The following is a 5499-nucleotide window of genomic DNA, read 5'->3' as shown; positions in this document are numbered from 1 at the left end:
GAGAGAGGGGAAAGGGAGGACGGGGAGACGGCGGGCAGAGGGAGAGGGCAGGGGAGGACAGTGGCTGGTGACCCTGGACCCCGCACTCTCATCCTGTTAGTAACTTGATCTTCCTTTTTTTGTCAGTATTTAAGCAGTGGTATGTATACCACACTACCGACAACTTGCCCGTACTGCGCCATAAGTATGCTTTTATACATTCACATTATTAGAACAATTTATGCTTTCATATGAGCAAATCACTTGGAAATGTGACACATTTTGAAGTCAGAGTAATATGCTCTGCTATGCATAAAGAAAAATCGCATGCATTCAATTTACTAAAGAAAAACAAAATCAGTGCAGGTCTGTTTGGGAGTGTGTCCAGCCGCAGACACGCCACGGCACGACTGGCGCCATCACGCGCGCCCGGCCGGCCACTCCAGGACCAGACTCTGTTCCGGAAGTGCGCGTGTGACGGATGGGTGCACTGCACACACAACGCACGCGCGACATGGGCATGACAAAGGATAAACCACACAGATGCAAATGAGAGGCATTTCACACTCCAGCTGAAAGCATGCCCTTTTACATACGGTAGCTGAATCACAGAGCAGCAGAAGAGCAGCCCGAGCCGGATTTTTATTTTTCCAGCGTCACTTTGACCTGTGCGTGCTCCGATTTCAATAACGTAGTTAGTTACACTCAGTCGACGGACCTTATTTTGGCTTTTACAAGGTCGCGGCCACCGCGGACGGCCGGGGAGGAAATGTACGACGTCGAGGGTTAGGGTGGAGGAGAGGGGAAGCGGCAGAGATCCGGCTGGGAAACAGGGACCGAGAGAGACAGGCAATGGAAGGAAGAGAGAGAGAGAGAGAGAGAGAGAGAGAGAGAGAGAGAGAGAGAGGGGAGGGTGTAGCGAGACTCTAATTACGTCGGTGAAATGGAATGTAAAGCGGCGAGTCGCTCTGCCACTGACAATCTGTTTCGGCTACTGCGGGCACCTCATGAAGCACGGCAGTGAGGCACAGCGCGCCGGGCGCCCCAAAACGAACAGTTCATTGAACTGGGGGGGGGGGGTTGCTGCCGGGTGTTGGCAGCGATGGCACGGTAATATATTGAGAGAAAAGAAGAGGGGGGGAAGAGAATGATAATTGGGAGATTGGACCAAAAGCAGAATGGTGGCGATGGGGTAGGGTAGGCAGCAGACACGGAGAGCTACGGGCGGCCCAAAACAGCAGCAGCAGAAAGAGCTGACGATTCCTCTTTCGCTGCTCGGTAATCACGCCTCGCTGCGCTGGTCACATTTTGGAAAACGCTCGACTATCATAAAACAACGACGACGAGAATAAACGCCGCACCATACTCTCTCCCCACAGCTATCACTGCAACTCCCCCCCCCCTCTTGGGTCTCTCTCTCTCTCTCTCTCTCTCTCTCTCTAACTCACCACCCCGCCCACCCCACCCTTCGCTCTAGTTTGTCTCGATAATGAGCAAAGTTTGAGCGGCCGATACCGCGTTGTCCTCTCAACTGCTCGTCAGATTAAATAATTAGGAGACATTAAACTAAAAAGCTGACTGCCTGAGCGGCGCTGTCAATTTTCCGAGTTAGTAAGAGAAAGGGGGAGCGTGGCTCCTGCCGGCGTCGCTCGGCCAACAAAGACGCCAAAGAAACGGCGCGGATCGTCGATCTCGTCAAGGCGCTCGATCTGCCCTCCGCCCTCCGCGGCCGCGGAGTCAAGCGGCTAGATTAGGGCAGCACACCTCAAAGAACCCTTTCTGGCTTTGCCGGTTTTACCTTAGACCAAAATTGCACTGTCCACAAAGAGTGCACTACCGCAAGGCAAAATAAGGCATCATGTGGGTGGTTTTTGTTTGTTTTTCTTCTTTTCACGGTCGTGGTTTTCGGTCCTTGCTGACCCCACCTTATCTTTGTCGCCGTCTCGTCGTTACGAATAAACATGTCAAAAAGTAGTCCCTTCTTTTTTTTGTCCGCCCTCGGTGTCCTCTCCCGTCCCCCATTGCGAGGGCGAGGGAGGCGGCTGGGTGTGCAGAGGGAGAGAGAGAGAGAGAGAGAGAGAGAGAGAGAGAGAGAGAGAGAGAGAGAGACGGGGTGGTGAAGACGGGGTAAGGCGGGCTGAAGGCGTCGTCCACGCAGCCTGCCTCCCTGCCTGGTTAAAATATATTAGCATCGAGTTGGAAGGCGCCTTGGATTCGATCGGTGAATTGCGAAAGTTTGCCCCTCACAGCACTTATTCGGGAAACGGTGTAAGATTTCACGAGGAGCGCGCGTCACCCAAAACGGAGTTGGAAGGACGCGGGTCGGGTCGGCGAACGAAAGGCGAGGTAACCGAAAGCAATCTGCGGGAAACACTCGACGGAGTGCCTCCTCGCCTCGCCCCAACCCTCCCAACCAGCCGCCGCGACGCGTCAAGGAACTCGCTCGTGGTGAAAATAAGCACAGATAAGGGGGGGCAAAGCGGGTACGGTATTTTGCGGTGGGGAAAAACGCGCAAGTCGACGGCCCCCTAACAACGCTGTGGCTGGATGGCGTGTACACGTACACAAAGACTTTGGTGGGAGGTTGGTTCGACGATTCGCTCCTGTCTGAGGACACATTCACAGTCACTAGCCACCGAGAAATCTCTCGTACTAATGCTACTTACGTACTTATATAACAAAAACTTTATAATAGTTTGCCCCCTTTATCCGCACATCGTAAGAACCGTCGTTTCCAGCCCTGAACCCGGCCCGGTCACCCCCCTGTTGGTTGGGCTTGTGCCCAACCAGAGCGGATGTTGTTTGTCGCGACACGCATCGAACGCTTTCGGCCGCCCAGTACGACTTGCATTACTATTCAATCGTATTCCTTTTTGTTCTGAATTTGCTGAGAAATTTATTGTGCTTAGTTTGGAGAGGGTGAACGACTTCAGGCAGTGTTGTGGAAATAAGAGAGAAAATAAATTATGGATGCCCTCGGTGGGGAGAACATAAGCCATTGCGAGATCATTCAAATATTAATGAGTAGGTCGGATCGCGAAATGCTTCGAGCGGCCTAGGTACAGAGCAGAGAAAAATCATTGTAATCTGTTTGGCTCAGAGGAAGCAGAACACTTAAGCTCCTTTCATAGGACTTATATTTTTTATAAAGCAAGTGCTATGAAGGTGATAGCAGGTAGCAGCGCAATTGAACCGAAACGCTGATCGAGTTTCAGAGTGTACCCTTGATGCAAATTTCTTTTTCCTCATAGTCGGAACTTCACCACAGTCGATAAATAATTTAGTCTCGCCCCCCCTCACAAAATTGGCGGAAGCGCTTTGACGGGCGATCTTCGACGTTTCGCGGCGTGGTGCCATTCCGATATCTAGTCACGTCAACAAAGGTCCACGAACGTGGGGTGCTTAGAAGCAGCCGTGGCTTAGCCTGAGAAGGGCGTGGTGGTGGTGGAGCGTGGCAGGGCGCGGCAGGGCGTGGCGCGGCAGGGCGTGGTGACGACTCGGGCCATTGGAGGGGCCGAGCCCGGTAGGGTGACGAAAAGGGTGGATGTGGTCATTACACTGATGAATAGGGATGAAACGCGAAGGGAAAGGGAGGGGCTCTTGGACGGAGAAAAATGATGGAGGAGCAGGAAGGAGGACAGGAGTAGGGAGAGAGAGAGAGGTCGAGGGTGGGAGAGAGTTGAGGAGAGAGCGAAAGTGTAGGGGAGCGAGAGAAAACGAGAGGGGGGAGGGGATGGCCGGATGTAAAAAGTAGGGTTGGCTTTATGGCTGAATGAAATTCATCAGAAGCAATAGAGTTTAGCAAAACAATCAAAAAATCATCTTGAAACTCCAATTTGTTTGCTTACCAAACTGGAAAAAGGGCAGCCGGATTGTTTCAGCGCGTATGGTAAGCAGATGGTTCTCTACAGTGTATCGGGATGCCGTCACGTGTCACCGGGCCATTGGGCCGCTCCCTACCATGAGACTAGATTAGGGAAAACAACTTCCGATTGAAATGTGATAACGGTTTCCGGGTAGGAGGCCGCTGGCAAGGTCTACGTCCTCGGCGGCCTTGACCTTGGCTGGGGAGGGGGCTGAGGGGAAAGGGAAGAGCGGGGTAGCCACCCCCGCCCCGGGCGTGCCTCCGGGACGTCTCGCGCGACCCTGGCGCGGCGCGCGGTGCCGCGCAAAAACGACCGGGGAAAGAGACTAAAAAAAAAGAGGAATGAAAGTAGCAGAGTGTTTCCTACAGAAGAGTAGCGGTCGTTCTTTACTGTGATTACAAGAAGTGACGGCAATGTGAAATATGAATTTGTCAGAAATGAAATACCGTGGACTGGGCGGGGTTCAGTTTAAATTTTCACTCGGCCGAGAGACCAAAGCGACCACGAAGATTCCAGATTCCATCGAGGAACGGGGGTAGGAGCAGGAGACTACACGCCTGCAGCTACCGCTTTCAAAATAGTAAAAAGGGCGCAGTGGAGTAGAAATGTGGAAAGAAGGGGGGGGGGGTAGCTTCGTTTATTTCGAAACTGACATAAAAGATCTGACTTTCCTCGGTAGGAGATATAACTGAATCCTCCAAAAGAATTGTGTGAAGATCGTAAACCTAAAGACATTGTAAGAATCTTTGGTCCCTTGGTGAAATGTAGCGATTTAAATACCAGAGTCGTGTGGCACCGCGTGCTTTTATTTTTACGACTTCTTTTAGTGTAAGGCAGACGTCCCTGGGATTCGCCCTCCGCCGTCTCTTCGGCTCGCGCGTCTGACAGACTCATCCGCAGGAGCGCGCCCGTCAGTCCGAGGGTAGGCAACCCCACACGCGCCCCTGCGTTGCTGTGGCCGCCTCTACGGGCTGCGGAGCGAGCCACTCACCGAGCGCTCAAAGTAAACAGAAAGTCCAGCGTGGGACAGACACAGCGTAATAAGGTTTTAGTATAGCAATTGATTGCACACGTTTCTCTAACAACAACAGCGTTTGTACACCTGATCTTTTCTCCAAGAGTGGCTAGACGCCGCCGAGGCGATAGGAGATTCTTTCTCAACTTCCACCTCTTCCCGTTCCTCTTTCCCACTCACCGGTCACCGTACCCGACCCGACCCGGCGGCGGGCCGCGGGCTGGGCAGAAGGGTGTTCAAGATCCACCTGTTGGGGAGCGTCCCGTACCGTACCAGCAGCGTCCTACCTGCCGACAGAGAGAGGGGAAAGAGCCAAGGTTAGACGCAGAGCCAGACGATGAAAAGGGAAACCTTTCCAGACGGTTGAACACATGGCAAGATTGAAATTGGACACTGCAACGACGACGACAAAAAAAGAAAACAACAAAAAAACAACAGCAGTGCAGTCGAGTCAAGCAGCGGCCGCGGGAAGTTTGTCCAGTTAACAACAACTCTCGGCTGCAGCGCTGTAATTTTTTTGCAGGGACTTTTTTTTTATTTCGCACACCAGCTGTAATCCCCAGAGGAGGGGCCGAGAGCCCCGGCTCGCCTGTATGTTTTACCCCCTACCAACGACAAGTACACGGCTGTGTGTGTGTG

The 5499-nt window shown here is 52.7% G+C and overlaps 1 protein-coding gene across 3 annotated transcripts in view; it reads right to left on the bottom strand.

The window, feature by feature from the left end:
* Nucleotides 1-5499, bottom strand: part of LOC113218286 (somatostatin receptor type 2-like) — a 145487-nt gene that overhangs the window by 39593 nt on the left and 100395 nt on the right. The window contains exon 1 of one of the 3 annotated variants that reach the window (XM_026438571.2): nucleotides 5041-5138. The exons of the other annotated variants lie outside the window; for them this stretch is intronic. The gene's annotated coding sequence lies outside the window, so the exon portion shown is untranslated. Of the gene's footprint in view, nucleotides 1-5040; nucleotides 5139-5499 lie in introns of those variants that run through there. 3 annotated transcript variants of the gene reach the window in all.

Source organism: Frankliniella occidentalis, unplaced genomic scaffold, assembly GCF_000697945.3.
Source record: "Frankliniella occidentalis isolate FOCC.00 unplaced genomic scaffold, Focc_3.1 Scaffold22, whole genome shotgun sequence".
Taxonomy (NCBI): domain Eukaryota; kingdom Metazoa; phylum Arthropoda; class Insecta; order Thysanoptera; family Thripidae; genus Frankliniella; species Frankliniella occidentalis.
This window is presented reverse-complemented; position numbering and strand designations above follow the sequence as displayed.